The sequence below is a fragment of the Ovis aries genome, chromosome 4, assembly GCF_016772045.2.
Source record: "Ovis aries strain OAR_USU_Benz2616 breed Rambouillet chromosome 4, ARS-UI_Ramb_v3.0, whole genome shotgun sequence".
Classification (NCBI taxonomy): domain Eukaryota; kingdom Metazoa; phylum Chordata; class Mammalia; order Artiodactyla; family Bovidae; genus Ovis; species Ovis aries.
The window spans coordinates 97,023,721-97,045,285 of record NC_056057.1 but is presented as its reverse complement, the minus strand read 5'-3'; the positions used below and the strand labels follow the sequence as shown (position 1 = coordinate 97,045,285).

Here is a 21,565-nt window from a genome sequence, read left to right as displayed (position 1 = left end):
ACACAAACGAGGATTGGACCAGACAGGTCAAAGATGGGAGAGCAGCCAGACGGAACCAATCTCAGCCCCCTTCATTAAAGGCTGGATAAGTCTCAAAAGTGTAACTGCAAGTGGAAAGGGCAACTTGCAGAATACACAATGCTATTTGTACACGTTTTTAAACCTATATAGCATTATTATATACTGTTTATGGAAGTGTATGTAATTGCTAAGTTAAACAAGCAGGGCTCGTGGGTATAATCAGAAAGTGACTTCATCATTATCTATTAATGTTTCTTTAAGTTTATTTAGTCAGGCATGTCCTTCCCCTGCCCTAGAATGAAATCCAGACAGTTTTAGTCAATAAAAAATGTCCTGCAGTCAATAAGTCATGTCTATCTTAGTGTAATCATCATGGTTCTCAACTTTATTTGGTGACCCCATTTATCAAGTATTGTCATAATAATGCCACATTATAAACCACCCCAAAGCTCAGGGACACTCAGAAATAGGCATCTGTTTCTAGCTCATAAGTAGAGGGCAGTTTGCTGACCTTGGTAGGGCTTGCTCCAGGCTGCGAGCGCTGTTTGGGACTCTTCCACGTCTTTCACTCTTTAGGAGAGCACATTCTACCTGGGCCATGTTGTCCTGATGAGGGCAGAAATGCAAGAGGAAAGTCCTCATTGCAAGTGCATGGCAAGCCTTTACTCACATGATATCTACTAACATTCCACTGGCAAGTCACATGACCAAACCCAATACCAGCCCAGTGAGGAAATACACTTCACCACTGTGATCAGGTGGCAGGTGGCAGGGGCATCAAAGCCACGCTCCCCAGAGCCACCATCGAGCTATCCAGTGGAGCAAGCCTGGCTTCTTCTCTCCTTCCCTCCTTGGTACTTTTGCCCCTCCTCCCCCACGTTGCCAACCCTGGTTCCTGACCTCTCCAGGTCCAAGAAGAGGGAAGCAGGAGGAGAAAGAGGCAGGAGAAATCTCACTTGATATGGGGGGCACCATCTCTGAGCCATCTCTGAGCGACCATTCACACCACGTAAACGGGACGAAACGCAGAATTGCACGGGGGCACCTGAAGCTATTCTTTTCCAGTCCCTTCTTAGTGCGCTTTGTGTTACTCTGATCTTCCTACAGAATTAAAATTCATAAATGGTGTGGTGTGTGTCTGTCCAGGTTGGGATGGAACCAGGGGGAGCCAACTTGGTTAAAGGCTGAAAGGTTAAAGGTCTCCTCTCTTCCCGGGAGACCTTCGAGAACACTCTCAAGGGTTCTCCAGAGTTCCAGGATCTAGAGTTCCAGGGCTCCTGCTGACAGCCAGTACATGCCTCACCTGGCCATCACTTGCTCCTTCCTCGGCTCCTGGGCTTCTGGAGATGTCCCGGCCTCTATCTGCAGAAGATTCTTCACCCCCTTCTCCTATAGGCTCTCCTCTTGGCAGGTTTGGAGGAACCCATGCAGCTCTCCTGCCCTTGAGGCTCCAACGGATCTCATGTCCTTCTCATCAACAAACTACAGGAGAGTGGGTAGACCCCAGTGAAGCCACCTCTCCTCTGCTCCAACTTCAGAGCATCTGGTCTTTACTGCCTCCCTCATACACTTTAGATTTCTCAAGTGAGAGGCTGTGGCCTGTCCATCAAGCACCCTAAAGTGCAGAGGACACTAATCAAAGCTTGAGGTGAGAAGCAAGTATACCCCCCCCACCCCTCCCCTTGTGGGTAAGGGGATAGTTAGATGACATTCACATGCAAATCAATAGACTCTGAGGAAAGCAGATTGCCCTCCATAGTGTGGGTCGGTTTCATCCCATCAGTTGAAGATATTCATAGAAAAAGACCACCCTCGCCTTTGAAGAGGGAATTCTGCCAGCCAACTGCCTATGGACTCAAATTACATTGTCAGCTCTGCTGCAGGTCTCCAGCCTGCTGACCCACCCTGCACATTTTGGACTTGCCAAACCTCCACGATTGCGTAAGCCAATTCTTTCATATAAATAAAGAAATAAACAGACACATGTACATCCTGTTTTTTTCTGCTTCACTGGAGAAATCCAATACCGGGACTTCTTGGCAGATGGGTGAGATGAGCATCATAGCTGGGGGCAGTTTTCTTTCTCTTCTTCTTTGAAAACCTGCTGGGCCAGTTCCTGCCTTTTGCCGCAGTGCATTTTATCTCAGGGTCAAGTTGTGTTGCTTTTGGCCCAAGACTGCTTTAGAGACAAATGGATTCCTGGAAACTACGCTGTAAATCCAATTGTTAAAAGGCAAACTGTACTTTCCCATGAAAACAATGTTATGTGGAATAGTAACTGTAGGGTAATACTCAGCACTTATGTAGGACTTTGCAAAAGACTTTCCCATATCACATACTCTACTGCCTTTAGTCTTGGAAGGCAGGGTCTGTGCTCTCTTCATTGCATGGATGAAGAAATGAGGCTCAGAGAAACGCTTTGCTCAGGGTCACATGACCATTGGGGATGGAGCTGGGACTCAACCCTGATTCAGAGCCTTTCCAGCATCTCTTTAACCAAGTAAGGTCTCAGCCTCAACAGCATTACACACACAACAAAAAAGTCCTCCAAACGTAAAGATTTCAAAACCCTAGCCTCCACAATCATTTAAAATTATAAAATGTTGCTCTGTGGTCACATAAAACAGGCAAATGAGCATATGGGTTACTCAAGAGATACCCCAAACTATAAAGCAGACATATAACACATAAATAATTGTTACTACCCACCAGCAAGCTGCTAACCTGAGACTCCCGTGTGTCACCATCCACGGAAACACTCTCTGAGCGATCATTCACACCACTTAGCAAATGGAACAAAACGCAGAATTGCACAGGGGCCACCTGAATCTGTTTTTTTTCCAGTCCCTTCTTAGTGTCCTTTGTGTTACTTTGATCTTCCTATAGAATTAAAATTCATAAACGGTGTGCTGTGTGCCTGTCCAGGTTGGGGTGGAACCAGGGGGAGACAACTTGGTTAAAGTGTGAAAGTGTTAGTCACCCAGTCGTGTCACTCATTGGGACCCCATGGATTGTAGCCCACCAGGCTCCTCTGTCCGTGGGATTTGCCAGGCAAGAATACTGGAGTGGGTTGCCTTTTTCTTCTCCAAGGTATCTTCCCAACCCAATAATTGAACCTGGGTCTCCTGCACTACAGACAGACTCTTTACTGTCCGAGCCACCAGGGAAGCCTTCATAGACAAGGGCAGGGCTAAGAGCACCATGAAGTAGAGGCTGAAAGGATGTGAGTGTCAGAGCTGGGAAGCCAGGAAGGCCAGCAGCCCCTCTCTACTGGGGCCGGGGTCTCCTCCCTATCGCCTCTAGCGCCGCTCTCAGCCCCATCAGGAAACATCCCTGAGGCCTCAGTCTGCCCTCCCCTGTCTCAGCAGGGCCTGCTTTGCTGACTCTAGGACCTGCCTGGTTTCCTCCTCTGTCCCCTCTCTCTTGGCCCCTCATGTCTGCACATGCAGCCAGGCCCCCAGCTCTGGGGCGCCCTGTCCCTGGTGGACCGGAAATAAGCAGGACCCTATGGGTGCTCAGCATCAGTCAGTCTTGCTCTGCCTTGCCCCCTGCCCCTTCCCTCTGCATGCTCCACTCCCAGTTCTGGTTTCTGCTCTATCTCGTGGGGAAGAAATGGCTGTGGAAACCAGCCGGACCCCTCTGGTTCCCCCAGACCTGGGATCAGGGGCTCTCACTGCCCAGTGGAGCCTGCAGGGCCCCTTAGCCTGACGCCTCCCGCACAGACCATTAGCCCACGGGTCCAGGACTCCAGTTCATCCTTTGTGCCTAGACTGGGGGCTGCCCAGGCTCTCTGCACCACTAGCTCTGAACAGCCACCCTGAAGCCAACTGCCCGTGGGCAATAAGCCATGGGCGCTCCCTCAGGCCACTGGGCTCACCCGTCTATGGGCTTCACCATCTGCACCCCTGCCCCCGGGACACTGGGGCTGCCAGCACAGGCCACGGGGTCAGGCATGAAGCCTTCTGCCCCACACCTCAGGCTCCAGGGGCATCTTGGACCCAAAATGCCTGGGCAGTAACTCAGCAAAGCAACAGGAAGGGATGAAAGAGAAACTCCAGTGGCTGGAGCTACAATAGACCTGAAAAGGATGCACATAAAAATAAGATCTAGAGGCTTCGGCTCAGAGGTTAAAGCGTCTGCCTCCAATGCGGGAGACCTGGGTTCGATCCCTGGGTCAGGAAGATCCCCTGGAAAAGGAAATGGTAACCCACTCCAGTATTCTTGCCTGGAGAATCTCATGGATGGAGAAGCCTGGTAGGCTGCAGTCCATGGGGTCACTAGGAGTCAGACACGACTGAACAACATAACTTTCACTTTTCACTTTCATGCATTGGAGAAGGAAATGGCAACCCACTCCAGTGTTCTTGCCTGGAGAATCCCAGGGATGAGGCAGCCTGGTGGGCTGCCATCTCTGGGCTCGCACAGAGTCGGACATGACTGAAGCAGCTTAGCAGCAGCACCAGCAGCAGTGGTCCAGGGGTTAAGACTTCACCTTCCAATGCAGGAGGTTCAGGTTTGATCCCACATGCCTCATGGCCAAAAAAGAAACAAACATAAAACAGAAACAATATTATAACAAATTCAGTTCAGTTCAGTCACTCAGTCCTGTCTGACTCTTTGCAATCTCATGGACCACAGCACGCCAGGCCTCCCTGTCCATCACCAACTCCCAGAATTGACTCAAACTCATGTCCATTGAGTCGGTGAAGCCATCCAACCATCTCATCCTCTGTTGTCCCCTCTTCTCCCGCCTTCAATCATTCCCAGCATCAGGGTCTTTTCCAATGAGTCAGCTCTTCGCATCAGGTGGACAAAGTTTTGCAGTTTCAGCTTCAGCATCAGTCCTTCCAGTGAATATTCAGGACTGATTTCCTTTAGGATGGACTGGTTGGATCTCCTTGCAGTCCAAGGGACTCTCAAGAGTCTTCTCCAACACCACAGTTCAAAAGCATCAATTCTTCGGCATTCAGCTTTCTTTATAGTCCAACTCTCACATCCATACATGACCACTGGAAAAACCATAGCCTTGACTAGACGGACCTTTGTTGGCAAAGTAATGTCTCTGCTTTTTAATATGCTGTCTAGGTTGGTCATAGCTTTTCTTCCAAGGAGCAAGCATCTTTTAATTAGATGGCTGCAGTCACCATCCGCAGTGATTTTGGAGCCCAAGAAAATAAAGTCTGTCATTTTTTTCCATTGTTTCCCCATCTATTTGCCATGAAGTGATGTGACCGGATGCCATGGTATTCGTTTTCTGAATGTTGAATTTTAAGCCAACTTTTTCACTCTCCTCTTTCACTTTCATCAAAAGGCTCTTTAGTTCCTCTTCACTTTCTGCCATAAGGGTGGTGTCATCTGCATATCTGAAGTTATTGATATTTCTCCTGGCAATCTTGAGTCCAGCTTGTGCTTCTTCCAGCCCAGCGTTTCTCATATTGTATTCTGCATATAAGTTAAATAAGAAAATAAGCAAATATAACAAATTAAAGACTTTTAAAATGGTCCACATCAAGAAAAAAAAATCTTTAAAAACATAGTAAGATTTAAACCACCAGCCCGTAAGCCAAGCCAACAGCAAAGGGGATAGAACTGCCCCTGGTCTCTCAGACGGCCTCGTCCCTGTGACCACATGAGTTTCATACATACTGACTTATGGAAGGGAGAACTCAGCACCTAATGAAGAGGGTCACCTGTGTAATCTTCTCCACCTCCTGGACTGTGAGGACTAATTCCAACAGGTCTGGGATTCGCCTGATCTCTGCCTGTGAAATCAGCAATGTCCTCGGACTGATCTTGGTGGAGGCAGAAAACACACTGAGTGTTGCTCTGTAACAACACCCCCAAGGACTAGAGTGGTTTCTACCAGCTTGTTGGCTTGGTACTTTGGTAGCAATGAGATTGGAGGAGGCAATGGCACCCCACTCCAGTACTCTTGCCTGGAGCATCCCATGGACAGAGGAGCCTGGTAGGCTGCAGTCCATGGGGTCACTAAGAGTTGGACACAACTGAGCGATTTCACTTTCACTTTTCACTTTCATGCATTGGAGAAGGAAATGGCAACCCACTCCAGTGTTCTTGCCTGGAGAATCCCAGGGACAGGGGAGCCTGGTGGGCTGCCGTCTATGGGGTCGCACAGAGTCGGACACGACTGAAGCGACTTAGCAGCAGCAGCAATGAGACTGATGGTTTGCAGCTGGTCTTGGGGAGACCCTGGAGGCACTGCCGCTAGGTGAGGCTGCGGAGTGAGGCTCTGCCTGAGTGTCAGCAGATATTAGAGAGGGAAATGGCAACCCAGTCCAGTATTCCTGCCTGGAAAATTCCATGGACAAAGGAGCCTGGCAGGCTATAGTCCGTGGGGTCGCAAAGAGTCAGACACGACTGAGCATGCATGCACCCCACGGTGGGTATGAGAAACCCAGAAAGAAGCTCCATCCAGGACCCAGATGCACACGTCAGTGGTTCCTGATTTAAGGAAAAGCACATCTTGCCGAGGCCCCTGACAGAGGGAGGCAATGGGAGCCAGAATCTGATTTCTCCAGACCCCCTGCCATGAGCAGCCTCTGGCTATGATGCTATCTCCACTTTGATGTTGTTGCTGTTAATAAATTGTAGGTTTGCAAGCACCATCATTTGCGGTCTTTGAGTCTTTTTGAGTCATTGGAGCTCTTTAGCTGCTAACTGTTAGTGCATCCCCTCTGCAATGGACTGAACCGGGCACCCCTCAAAATCCACACGGTGAAGTCCTAACTCCCAGCACGTCAACTTGTGACCTTATTTGGAAATGAGGTCCTTGCAGATGGAATTAGCTGAGTTATCACTAGCGCAGTGCTCCCCCTCACACTCAGTCCCCCCATGGTGTCCAACTCTTTGTGACCTCACGGACTGTAGCCCGCCAGGCTCCTCTCTCCGTGGGATTTTTCAGACAAGAATGCTGGAGTAGGTTGCCATGCCCTCCTCCAGGGGATCTTCCCAACCCAGGGATCAAACCCAGGTTTCCTGCAGCTCCTGCACTGGCAGGTAGGTTCTTTTACCACTGAGCCATGTAGGAAACCCCTACTAGAGTAGGCAGGGTCTCTGGTCCAGCATGACTGTCATCTTTATAAAAAAGGACATCTGAATGTAGGGAGAACTCCATGTGAAGACCGAGCTAGGCTGCCACAATGAAGCAATCATCAGAAGCTTGGAGAAAGGCCTGGAACAGATCCTTCTCTAGTGACTTCAGCGGGAACATGGCCCCAACACACCTTGACCTCAGGCATCGAGCCTCCAGATAAACTTCTGTTGTTTAATCCACCCAATTCGTGATGCTTTGTGACAAACAGCTTCAACAACCCAGTACACCTCTGAAAGGCTTTATTACCTCCCTGTCCTGCCTGCCACAAACGCTGTAGTCAACTCAGGCGCCTCAAGATCTTCCCCTTCTGTATGGGACCTTATGACTTTCACTCTCTTATCCTGATCTTGGGTGGCCTTGGCCTGCAGTAGCTTGAAGCAGGATTTAAATTCCTGGTCCGAGACTGAGGTCAGATCACAGCAGTGGCAGCTAAATCCTAGGCACTAGACCAGTGGTCACTGACAAGGCCCTGGCCCTTCAGCTTTGCAGAAAAGAACTCCCACGAAGAAGGAAAGCAGCGAGACAAGTAAAGTGTTTACCAGAAGGAAAAAAGAGTCCAGCACGTGCGGATAGACACCCGGGTGGACTCAGAGCGTTGCGCCCTTGTGGTAGTTTGAATTACTTATATGGGGCATTTCTTCTGAGTTTGCTTTGACCAATCATTTTGACTTGCCTAGTTCTGAGTCCGTATTTGATATATCTCAGGATCCTCCCCTACGCACTCACACATCTCTCAGCCAAGATGTATTCCAAGAAAGAGGCCTATGGGTAGCTTAGCATCACTCCCCTCTGGACCTCCAAGAAGTTTTCTAGTCAGGAAGGTCTCCTTGACTTTGCGAATGAAAAGTATGTGGTCCTATTGTTGTTATTTAGTCGCTAAGTCATGCCTGACTCTTTGCAACCCCATGGGCTGTAGCCCACCAGGTTCCTCTGTCCATGGGATTTCCCAGGCAAGAATCCTGGAGTGGGCTGCCATTTCCTCCTCCAGGGAATCTTCCCAACTCAGGGATGGAACCTGTGTCTCCTGCATTAGCAGGCAGATTCTTTACCACTGAGCCACCAGGGAAGCCCAGTTTGTGATCTATTATCTCTTATCTGGGCAGGGCCCAGCTTCCTCTCTTGACTGTCCTGCTATTAGGACATGAAATTTGGAATTTGCACATGATATTTTAGAGTTTCTGTCTACAGGGAATGACCCCGCAATTGCTCAGCCAGCGGGGGCTCATCTTCTTCCTGCTTCAGTCCCAAAGCAAATGTGTCCTCTTTTTAGCCACAGGAGAGAAGGAGCTTGTCCATAGCATGGGGGAATGCTATACTCTGCTATCCAACATGACACACTGATCAGGTTCAGAATCACCGATTCAGATGAGGTGAGGGCCTGAGGAGTCAGGTCATCAGCCTTACAATTTATAGATGAGGATTCAGAAAGAAGAATTGTTTTGGGTCTCACCACTGCTAATTCATAGAAGGGATGTGAAAACAGCTGAGGAATTCTGAGGCTCCCTCCACTGTACTTTTCATCATTTCAATCCTAGGTTTATTCCCCAGCAAAGACTTTTGTCACCAGCTGCCCTGAAGTGTGGCTTTCTTGCTCATTAGAAGTTAATTGCGTTTACTAGAGGGACCTTGATGAAGTCATCTTTGTAACCTCTTCTGTCATCCTGGGCGGAGGTGTTGAATAAACATTTTGATTGGATTGATCAGAGCATGCTTTCCTGTTCAAAGCTAGCAGATTCACAAAGGAATAAGACGCCAGGCCAGTTTTTTCTCAAAGTGTGCCCAGAGGAACCTTGCATGAGTAAAACATGACTTCTTTTTTTTTTTCAAATATATTTCAGTTTTACAACAAGCCAAATAAAATTTAGTAACAACCTAACTGGTACAGTTTTTCATACCCTCTTTCCTCAGTTCACCTTGGAATCTCACTTTCAGTGCAGTAAAATCTACCAAACCTATCAGATTTTTTGTTCCATGAAGTTGTATGGTATTGCACAGCAAAGGAACCTCTCACAAATAAATCTTCCAGTTTTTCCGCAGATGTATTAGAATGAGTTTTTGGGGGGCGGGCGGAGGCAAGGGGCTGTGCTGGGTCTTTGTTGCTGCACACGGGGGGTTTTCTCTAGTTGCAGCAAGTAGGGGCTGCTCTTCATTGCGGTGCGTGGGCTTCTCACTGCGGTGGCTTTTCTTGTGGAGCACAGGCTCCAGGCGCACGGGCTTCAGAAGCTGCAGCATGCAGGCTCAGCAGTTGTGGCTCCTGGGCTCTAGAGCTCAGGCTCAGTAGTTGTGCCACACGAGCTTAGTTGCTCCTCAGCATATAGAATCTTCCCAGACCAGGGATCAAATCTGTGTCCCCTGCATTGGCAGGCAGATTTCCGTCTACTGTGCCACCAGGAAAGTCCTGGAGTGAGTTTTCATGCAGCTGGCCTCTCTGTGCAAACAGTGAGTACCATGTTTCAGCTGCAGACCTATAGAAAGTTGACCTTGGAGAATAAATTTATGCTCCTGATCCAGACTGCTGGCTTAGTTTTAAATGAAGCATTCTAAGCCTCCGCTGCAGACGGTACATTGAGAATTTCTGGGGGTGAGACAGGAAAACAGACCCCAGGTGATGTTTAACTCACAGGAATTCCTCTGTTCTCAGCTTGGGCTGCACAGAGGAATCACCTGCCCGAAGAGCTTTAAAATCCAAGCTGCCTGCTCCCCACCCCAGAGTCTAAGTAAACTGGTCTGAGTGAGGCCTTGATCTGGGGGTTTTTAAGAACTCCTCCAGGGATGCTCTGTGCAGGCATGATGGTAACCCTGGCACTATAGCTTTGAGAGACTGAAACATCCTCTGCTAAGAAGGTGACCAACTCATGAGTTTGCACAGGACTCCCCAGTCTGAAAACTCAAAGTTCCATGTCCCCTTCAGTCCTGGGAGCACTGGGACTGTTGGCCATCTAAAAAAGATTTTCATCCGCATGCAACTAAAGACCAACAGGGCACAGAGCAGGAAGCAAAGCACGGAGCCTAACACTTTCCCAGTTAGGCGCCCCCTCCCCTCCCCAGCGCCAGCTTCCTCCACCGTCTCCTTTGGGAACTGCTGCAAGGGTGTGGCTGCCCCAGGGCTCCAGCCCTGATTTCCTGATAATTCAAAGGCATTTCCCGGTTGGCCTGAAATTTCTGTTTCCTGTTCTCTCCCACACTATTTTTAGGTGCAGCAGACAGTTTCTGCCTGGGCCTGCCCTACCCACCCCGGTGTCTATCCCAGACCCTGGAACCCAGCAGGGTGGGCCTACAGGATGAAGGGCCTGATCCCAGGGGCTAGGGCCCTGCCATCCAGGGGGGCGGTGGAGTGCCCAGGTGGCGCTGTCACCACCCCCATGGCCCACTCTGACTTGGTGGGGTGCCCCTAGGCTACACTGCTTTTTTGTTTATCTTACAAGCTTTAAAATAAATAGTATTTCCCCATTTCCTTTTCCTTAGGCCTGGCTGTTCTAAGCTTCCTGTATCTTTATGTATCAGTCTACAGCCTCAGTTCAGTTCGGTTCAGTCCCTCAGTGGTGTCTGACTCTGCAACCCCACGGACTGCAGCACACCAGGCCTCCCTGTCCATCACCAACTCCCGGAGTTTACTCAAACTCATGTCCATTGAGTCGGTGATGCCATCCAACCATCTCATCCTCTGTGTCCCCTAAAGGCTGAGAAACCCAATAGGAGGGCCTATCAAGTAGCCCCACTACAATTACCCACGCTGGATAGCAAAGTCCCAGGCCTGAAGGGCTGCCTTTAGTCTGTCAAACACTTCCTGTGTGTTAGGCACTGCATTTATTTTGTCCGAGTTCACTGCAGTATCATGAGACGACAAGAGCCTCTATTTCTGGGTCAGGCACCTGAGGCTCAGAGAGGCAAACAACTTACCCCAGGTCACACAGCAGCAGGGCTGTCACCTGACCCCAGATGGACTGGCTGATAGTCTGCATGGCAGCATTGCCCCAACTCTTTTTCACCATTGCCCTTCTCAGGAGACTTTGTAGTCATTTTGTTTTCCTCTGATCACTCCCTCCCTCCCCCATGAAATTTTAATAGTATGGAGATCCTGCGTATCTGTGTAGGTACTATATGGCTACATAATACACAAACAGAGAGAGACTGTTTTCCTCTTCAAGAACCACTGCACCCCTTCGGGGGTGGTCTCACTCCTGTTAAGAAGGCCAGCAGGGCCTGAAGTCTAACTGATTCCTTCCTTTAGTATTGGATATAGGTAGAGAAGTGAAGTGAAGTGTTAGTCACTCAGTCATGTCCAACTCTTCTCGATCCCACAGACTGTAACCCACCAGGCTCCTCTGTCCATGGGATTTCCTGGGCAAGAATACTGGAGTGGGTTACCATTTCCTTCTCCAGGGGATCTTCCTGACCTGGGGATCAAACCCAGGTCTCCTGTATTGCAAGGAAGATTCTTTAGCCACCAGGGAAGCCCAGGTGGAGGGGAAGGGTAAATCCATAAAGAAGGTTCTCCCAAATCAATCCTCCCCAAAACTCCAGTGTGAAAAGAAGAGCTGGTTCATTAAAAGAGCTCGATGTCAAACATGTCTGCAGAAGGCTGAAGGCAGGACCATTCCACCTCCTGGAGAGTCATCCTACCAAAATCCCTGAGCAGCTACTTAGAAACACACCTGTTTTATTTTTACACCAGTACATATTAACTTAGGGCCACAAATGTCTCCTCTTTCTGGCATTTGGGGTCTAGTTCCTTGACCAGCGATCGAACCTGGGCCCCCTGCATTGCAAGCGCAGAGCCTTAGGCACTGGACCACTAGGGAAGTCTCTTTCCTTTAATTTGTGTTTTTCTTTTTTTCTTTGGCCCTGTCACACAGCTTGTGGGATCTTAATTCCCCGACCAGGGATTGAACCCACACACTCAGCAGGGAAAGCACAGAGTCCTAGCCACTGGACTGCGAAGGAATTCCCTCATAAATTATTTTGAATTCATATTTGTAGAACATACTTTTGAAAATGCTGCTGTAGATAGAGTTGTCTTCTTTTCTAAAGTGGGTCTTTCCGGTGATGTTTGGCCCAGAAGGTGAACAAACAGCTTTTTCTGTGAGTCGGTCAAGGCAGGCCAACCGGTCCACAGAGCTCTGACCATCAGTCCAGAGAACATGCAACATAGACCCAGACCTCCATGCCGGATTCCAGGCAGGAGCAGGCAGAGAAAGATGTTTTACGATACGGTCATGAAATCCTGGTTTATTTGACTCCCTGGTGGCTCAGACAGACAGAATCTGCCTGCAATTCAGAAGACCCGGCTTAGATTCCCTGGGTCGGGAAGATCCCCTGGAGAAGGAATTGGCACCCCACCCCAGTATTCTTGTCTGGGAAATCCCATGGACAGAGGAAGCTGGCGGGCTACAGTCCAAAGGGTCGCAAAAGAGTCGGACACGACTGCTCGACTAGCATCAAATCCTTATTTATTTGACACAAGCGTGTTGCCCATCTTCTTTGTGCCACAGGGTGGAGCTGCTGGGGGTGGGGCCCCACCGTCCGTGTGGTAGTGTCTGCGTCCTGGTGTCACAGCAGCTGGCACGCTGAGCCTCCCCGAGGCAGGTCCTGCTCTATGTCACTGATCTGCTAAACCTTTGACATCACCTGCCCCCGCTCCGTACCAGAACCCTCTGGGGACCGCAGGGAGGACACAGCCGAGTCAGAGCACTTATCCTGACGTGGCCTCGCGGCTTGCCCGTCGAGACCCTCGGGGGCAGGTGTGTTTATGCATCTTGCTGTCCCCTGTGTCTAGCACGGTGCCATGCGTGTTCCAAGCACCGAATAAATGCTCGTTGCACCCGTAACCAAATGCACACGCGAGTGAAAGAATCACTCCCTGAGCAGAGAGGATAGCAAGCCCAGTGGTGTCCCAAGGAGCCAGACAGCTCTATAGGGAACAGGAGTAGTACCCAGAACACCTGGACAGCACACCAACCGCTAGTCCTGGTGTTTAATTGTGTAGGGAACCTGCATCGTGTAATTTTGGTAGTCACCAATAAGTCCCTTGTTTTTAAAATCCTTGTTAGGGAAAATGAAGCAGCTGAGTATGGTATGGCAATGTCTACACCCCTGTCACCCAGGCACTGCCCAAAGTGATGGGAATCCGCTGGGGCCCCTGAGGGACTGCTTCACAGACAGACGGCCACCAGAAGGGCCGGGGTGCAAGCTGGGGTAACACTGATACACACAGTCCTGTCACGGCACCCACCCCAGTATCTGTCTCATTCTCACACGGCCCCAGGGAGCAGGCAGCTTTGGAGTGGTTGTTGTTCAGCCGCTCAGTGGTGTCCGACTCTGCGACCCCATGGACTGCAGCACGCCTGGCCTCCCTGTCCATCACCAGCTCCCGGAGCTTGCTCAAACTCATGTCGGTGATGCCATCCAGCCATCTCATCCTCTGTCGTCCCCTTCTCCTCCTGCCTTCAATCTTTTCCAATGAGTCAGCTCTTCACATCAGGTGGCCAAACTATTAGAGCTTCAGCTTCAGCATCAGTCTTTACAATGAATATTCAGGGTTGATTTCCTTTAGGATGGACCCCCATTTATGGTTGAGAAGTTTGGGGAAGCTGGGAAGAAACTCGGCCGCCTCAGGTGCAGAGATGGAGGAAGAAGAAGGGTAGAGGAGGGGGTCGGAGGCGGAAACAGGACGCTCCCAAACCTCAGCCCTGAAGGCACGTCCAGTCGCGCTACCGCGTTCAGCCAGCAGGTGGCAGCCCCAGGCCAGCTGAGCTGACCATGGTGTCCCCGCGGCCACCCAGAGCGCAGCCTGAGGCAGAGGCCGGAGAGAGTGTGTGGAAGAGGCCAAAGGACACAACACACACACACAACACAAACACACACCACAACACCTATACACCACACATACACACTCCACACACCACGTACCACACACAACACCTATACACCACACATACACACTCCACACACCACTTACCACACACAACACCTATACACCACACATACACACTCCACACACCACTTACCACACACAACACCTATACACCACACATACACACTCCACACACCACTTACCACACACAACACAACACCTATACACCACACATACACACTCCACACACCACTTACCACACACAACACAACACCTATACACCACACATACACACTCCACACACCACTTACCACACACAACACCTATACACCACACATACACACTCCACACACCACTTACCACACACAACACCTATACACCACACATACACACTCCACACACCACTTACCACACACAACACCTATACACACACACACACCACACACCACTTACCACACACAACACAACACCTATACACCACACATACACACTCCACACACCACTTACCACACACAACACCTATACACCACACATACACACTCCACACACCACTTACCACACACAACACAACACCTATACACCACACATACACACTCCACACACCACTTACCACACACAACACCTACACACACACACACATACACACATCCACACACAACTTACACACAACACCATACACCATACACACACACCACACACCACTTACCACACACAACACCTATACACCACACATACACACTCCACACACCACTTACCACACACAACACCTATACACCATACATACACACTCCACACACCATGTACCACACACAACACCGATACACCATACATACATACTGCATACACCACTTAGTTGGCTTCAAACTCAACATTCAGAAAACTAAGATCATGGCATCTGGTCCCATCACTTCATGGCAAACAGATGGGAAACAGTGGAAACAGTGAGAGACTTTATTTTGGCGAGCTCAAAATCACTGCAGATGGTGACTGCAGCCATGAAATTAAAAGACGCTTACTCCTTGGATGAAAAGCTATGACCAACCTAGACAGCATATTAAAAAGCAGAGACATTATTTTGCCAACAAAGGTCCATCTAGTCAAAGCTATGGTTTTTCCGGTGGTCATGTATGGATGTGAGAGTTGGACTATAAAGAAAGCTGAGTGCTCAAGAATCGATGCTTTTGAACTGTGGTGTTGGAGGAGACTCTTGAGAGTCCCTTGGACTGCAAGGAGATCCAGCCAGTCCATCCTAAAGGAGACAAGTCCTGAATATTCATTGGAAGGGCTGATGCTGAAGCTGAAACTCCAATACTTCAGCCACCTGAAGTGAAGAACTGACTCATTGGAAAAGACCCTGATGCTGGGGAAGATTGAAGGCAGCAGAAGGGGGCACCAGAGAATGAGATGGTTGGATGGCATCACTGACTCAATGGACATGAGTTTGAGTAAACTCCAGGAGTCTGTGATGGACAGGGAAGCCTGGCGTGCTGCAGTCCATTGGGGTAGCAAAGAGTCGGACATGACTGAGCGACTGAACTGAACACACCACTTACCACACACACACACACCACACAACACCTATACAACACATACAGACCACCGCCGTTCTGGTAGATGCTAACGTCTCCTTTCTCCAGCTCTTCTGTCCTCTCCCCCTCCCTTCTTCTCCTCAGTATCTACAAATTCCAAACCTCTCGTCATTATCTTTTCCCAAATGCTCCTGTCTCGTGCCTCTCTCCCCCATCCACTCCCCAAATATCAGCGTTTCCCTCCCCTCTATGTCAGAAGTAAAAGAAAACCTCCCGCCAGCAGAACGTTTTCTGCTTTGTCAAGTGCTTTCTCGCCCTCTTTCTCCTTTGACTGTCTCAACAATCCTCAGAGGCAAGTATTATCTTCGCCATTATTAGAAACAGGAAACAATCTCAAGGGGTGCACTCCTGGCCCATCCAGAGTGGACGGGACCAGAGGCCAGCCCTTCAGGCTCCGGGAGTGTCCCTTGGCCTCTGCAACCCCCACAGGTGATGCCCCACATTCTTACTCAACACTCCCCGCTCCGGACACCCAGAGGCCTGCCCTCTGTGTACCAACATGGCAGAAGCGGGCTGTGAGGAGATGGAGGGTCTCTGCCCCCATGGCCCCCGCTCATTCGGAGAGGGGTCCTCCACTGGGCCTGCTTCTCCCGAGGCTCCACCCTCCCAAGGCCAGAGCTCAATTTCTCCAGGGCCTGACATGGATGGAAGTAGACATGGACGGAAGGAGAGAAGACTGAGAAAGTCACGTGAAGCTTTAAAAATGGGTGCTTCTGTTGAAATGAGCCCCAGGTGTTTACGCCTCAACACAGAGGTCCCAGGGACCAGGGGTCCTGGCATGCCCTGGCCACACAGCACAGAGGCCAAGACCTCCACCCACGATTCCTCCCCTCAAGCTGATTAAGTTCAACAGAAGAGCTCATGCCTCCTTAGGGAGGCGCGAGGCAACTTCATGAGCACTGCCTGGACACGGGTTTCTTCGTCTGCGTGTGCGGACCTCCAGGTGGGTCCTCACAGCGATGCTGGGAAGCAGGAATAACACTGAACACCTGAGACAGGGACAGGCAGAGGATGGCATTGGGCGACAGGTGACAGTGCAGCTCCCAGGCTCTGCCTCTCTAGGGAAGCCCCGCCTCCCCACCTCCAACCTGAGTCCCTTGCAGGCTGAGCCCCTTCAGGGTGGCTTTCAGACCTTTCAGCATGTGGGAGCTGCTTCTGGCCTTGGGAGAGGCCCCAAAGGCTCGGCCTCCATCCTAGGGCCACAACTAGAGTGGGGCGAGCAAGGTAACCAGGGCATAAATGTAGGGGCACTCCCCTGGGCACCTCTCTTATGTCTCCCTAGTACCAGCCGAGCTCTTGCCTTCCAGCCCCACGACCACTCTATCTCCTTCCCAGCCATCCTGCTCCCAGGATCTGCACTATTTCTACCTCTGTGTCTGAAAAATGGGAGGCGTAGATCTCACACAGCTGGTACGATGACCAAATGAGATAAAGCTGTAGTTTCCAAGCCTTTTTTAGCTCCAGAATCCATTGTTTGCTTTGTTTTTAAAATTATTTTTATCTTTTGGAACATTTATCAAAGTAGTATAGGTTCATGGCTGAATCCTTTGAGAGGCTGCTCTGTGACACAACAGGGTTCTTAGGGATCAGGAAAGTGACAAAGAACAAAGACCCTATTTGTGTCCACTTGCAGCGGACATTCCCGGCCGTGGGTGAAAATGTCTCTCTCAGTGGTGGGTATCCCAGATGTTAAGATAGCCCTCGGCAGAGGGTGGGCACTCAACAATGGCCGGTTAGGTCAGAATCAGAATGTGTGCTGAATACTCCATTGACTGATGGATGGATAAATCAAATGTAATACATACGTATGACGGAATATTATCCAGCCTCTTAAAATGGATGTGGACATGGATACGTAGCAACTTGGGTGAAGTTTGAGGACATCATGCTAAGTGATACAAGCCAGTCACAAAGACAGATACTGTGTGAGTCCACTCATAAGAGGTACTTAGCCAACTTCACAGAGACTGGAAAGCAGAATGGTGGTTGTCAGGGGCTGGGAGAAGGGGGCGACGGGGAGGTTTAAGGTGTATGGAGTTTCAGTTCTATAAGAGGAAGAAGTTCTGGAGACCTGTGGCACAGCTATGTAGAGTACTACTGACGTGTACATTTAAATGGTTAACAAGGTCAGTTTTATATGGTGTTTAAACCGCAATTAAAAATAAGTAAATAACAATAAAAGAACCCTAGTCAAACAGGGGCCGATCAAACACTAGGTTGGAAATTTGAGCACCCCTCCCCCTCCCCACAGTCTCACCCAGCAGAAAGAAAACAAATTTCTAGCAACCACTATGCCAGCCTCAAAGGGGAAGGGAAGTCACAAGGCACACTGTGGAGGAGGTGGACGGGAGTTTGCTCACGGGATGCTTGAGAGAATGTATGAATTAACAGTCTGTTATGCGGGTTGAAGGCCAGCTGAAGTGTCTCCTTCCCAGGCACCAAACTGCAGACATCAGCTCAGTGCTGGTAGACCCTCATCTAATGACTGTCTGGATTCCTGGTTCCTTATTCTGTGCAAGCCTGGGGTATACAACCAGGGCTCCTCAACACACTTCCAGGGCCAGAGTTCCCCCTGCAGCAGCTACCTGGAGACCCTAGACAGCTGGCAGCTAGATGGAACCCCCTAGTGACTGTGCTGTTTCTGTCTACCAGAAGCTGCTGCCCTCAAAAATGGGCATCATGACGTGGCTTTGGCAGAGCCAGTGCCCTGGCCAGGAGGGAGCAGGGTGGACCCATCCAGAAGACAAGTGGTGAAGATAGTTCTGAGCCCTTGGGCAAAGAGCCTGGGCATAAGCTTGCAGAAGTGAGCTCGTCAGGTAGCCAGGGGCTGGAGATGGAAGCCAAGCCCCATCACCAAGAGCCTTGGCTCTACCACTTCAGAAGGAAATGCTTCATGAGCTCGTGATAGATGACAGACACTTGACTCAACTGGTCTTAGTTAGACCTCCTAACACCCTAACAGGTGGGTGCCGATGCTCCATCTCACAGAAATGGAGACAAAGGCTCTGAGAGGTTGACAGTCATACAGTCAAGGGGGCACAGAGGAGGGATTGGAAATCACGTCTGCCTCTGGGGTCCCAGCACCACGGTCTCCCATTCCCCACCTTGAACCTGGGCAACCAGCCGCCATGACCATCCAGGGCTTCAGCACAGTGACTTCACCAACTTGGCTTCTCTGAGCAGGTAAGGATCAGCTCAGGAAGAGCATCTTCCAGCCACTGAGCAATAGAAAGTGTCAAGGTGAGAGGGTGGCTGCTGGGCTCTCAAAAACCTGCTTCCTAACTCTCTACCTTTCCCAAAGGCCTGCCGGTTTCCAAACCTTTTCTTCCTCCTTTCTAGCTTCAGAATCCCCCACCCCCCAATCCCTGGTCTTAGGAGAAAAATGACCCCATACATTGCGTCCTGACCTGTCGAGGCCAGTCTTTTCTGCTCTAGCTCCGAGTTTTCTCAATCCTGCCTCTTTTCTTCCCCTCTCCAGCCTCTCCTTGCCACCCTGGGATCCTGCTCCATTTTCCTACCAGGAACATATCTATCTTCCTCCATCTCTCATTTTCACAGAAGGGAAACAGACAACAAAACAGCGCTACAAACAGAAGCGGAGGATTCTTGGGCTGGAATCCTCCCAGGGGTGGGCTCAGCTCGGGGGAGGAGACATTCCTGGGTTGCGGCCGGGAGTCAAGGGTTATCTCTGAGCTGATTGCACTTAAAACTGGCTGCCTCACTTCAAAGGGGCTTTTAGTGCTAGTTGTGGGTTCTGGCAATCAGAGCCTGTCCCCTAAGCCCGCAGAAAACCTGTGAGAAGGAACAGAGCCAGAGGCCCTGCCACACTAGCCCCTGCAGGTCCCAGGCATAGGACTCAGGCTTTGGGGACAGAATTCAGAGCTATTTCCAGTCATAGCTGGGAATCTGGCCTCTCCTCAGGATGGCCTCTTTTGTGACAAAGGGAGAAACTGAGGCAGAGGACAGGTGGGACCTAGTGCTGGTACCTATGCTAAGCAGGTAGTGCAGGAGAAATGAGGAGACCCCCTGGGACCCCTGGACCTGTCTCTCTGCTCCTCCCACCTCCAAGGTGCTTGCCTCCTTTGCAGGCTCTTGCCTCACCACCTGCAGCGACAGTGCTCAACAAAAAGGGGACCAGGGGGACCCAGAATCCAGCCTATGTCGTACTTCACACATGCTTTCCCAGGACCTGCGCTTTGGGTCCATTCTCTAGGATAAATTAGAAAGAACAGGGACTTCCCTGGCTGTCCAGCGCTGAAGACTTCACCTTCCAGGGGGTGTGGGTTTCCCCCCGGCCAGGGGGCGGAGATCCCGCATGCCTTGTGGCCAAGAAAGCAAAACATAAAACTGAAGCAACATTGTAACAAATTCAAGAAAGACTTTTAAAATGGTCCCCATCAAAAAATTATTTTTAAAAAATTAGAATAATAATTGATGGCCTTTACACTGAGCACTTATACCAAGGATTTTGCATACATTTTCACCTTTAATCCTCCTAGCCACCCAGCAAGGCAGGTGTTACACATCTAAAAATGAGGAAAATGCCTCAACATCACTGATCATTAGGGAAATACTCATCAAAACCACAACATACCACTTCACACCCTTAGGATGGCTACTATCAAAACACAACAGAAAATAAGTGTTGGCAAGAATACAGAGAAATTGGAACACTTAGCCACCATTAGTGGGAATGTGAAATGGGACAGCCACTAAAGAAAACAGCACTGTGGTTCCTCAAACAGCTGAAAATGGAATTACCATTGATCCAGCAACCCCACTACTGGGCATATACCCAGAACGGAAAGCAGAGTCTTGAAGAGATATTTGGATAGCCATGTTCACAGTGGCATTAACAAGAGCCAAGAGGCTGAAGCAACGCAAATGTCCATCAACAGATGAATGGATAAATAATGGTATACACATACAATTGAATATTATTCAGCCATCAAAAAGAAGATTCTGACAACTGCTACAATAGTCACAAAAAAGATAAACGCTGTTGGGCAATTAATCTATGACAAAGGAGGAAAGAATATACAAGTGGAAAAGACAATCTCTTTAACAAGTGGTGCTGAGGAAACTGGACAGCTACGTGTAAAACACTGAGAATAGAACACTTCCTCACACTATGTACAAAAATAAACTCAAAATGGATTAAAGACCTAAATGTAAGACCTGAAGCCATAAAACTCCTAGGAGAGAACATAAGCAAAACATTCTTTGACATAAATTACAGCAATATTTTTTTGTTCTGTCCCTTAAGGCAAAAGAAATAAAAGCAAAAGTGGAAAAATAGGACCTAATTAAACTTAAAACTTTATGCATGGCAAAGGAAACCACTGACAAAAAAAAAAAAAAAAAACCTACAGAATGGGAGAAAATATTTGCAGGTGATATGACCACCATGGAGTTAACATCCAAAACTCTATAAACAGCTCATACAACTCAATATCAAAAAAAAAAAAAAACAGATAACCCAATCAAAACATGGGCAAAAGACTTGAACAGAAATGTTTCCAAAGACATACGGATGGTCAACAGGCACACGGAAAGATGACCAATGTGCCTACTAATTAGGGAAAGGCGAAGCAACACAACAATGTTTTACCTCCCATCTGTCAGAATGGCTGTCATCAAAAAACCTACAAGCAACAAATGCTGGAGAAAAGGAACCCTTGTGTACTGTTGATGAGAATGTAAGTTTGACACAGCCAATAATGAAAACAGTAGGGAAGTTCCTTAAACAACTAAAAACTGAGCTACCAGGTGATTCAGCAATTCCACTCCCGTGTATAAATCCAGGAAAAAACAGTAAGTTGAAAAGAAACATGCAACCCAATGTTCATAGCACCGTTTACAATAGCCAAGACATGGAAGCAACCGAAATGTCCATCAACAGATGAATGGATAAAGAAGGTGTGAGATATATATTTACACATACAGGAATTCCTTGACGGTCTAATGGTTAGGATGCCACACTTCCAC

General features: G+C 49.2%; 1 long non-coding RNA gene across 2 annotated transcripts in view; it reads right to left on the bottom strand.

The window, feature by feature from the left end:
- Positions 1 to 259: 259 nt before the first annotated feature.
- The window catches only part of LOC132659763 (uncharacterized), a 44,902-nt gene continuing 23,596 nt past the window's right edge, over positions 260 to 21,565 (bottom strand). For both annotated transcript variants that reach the window (XR_009600535.1, XR_009600536.1), the window contains one exon: positions 260 to 5,463. This is a non-coding gene — a long non-coding RNA (uncharacterized LOC132659763). The remainder of the gene's footprint in view (positions 5,464 to 21,565) is intronic.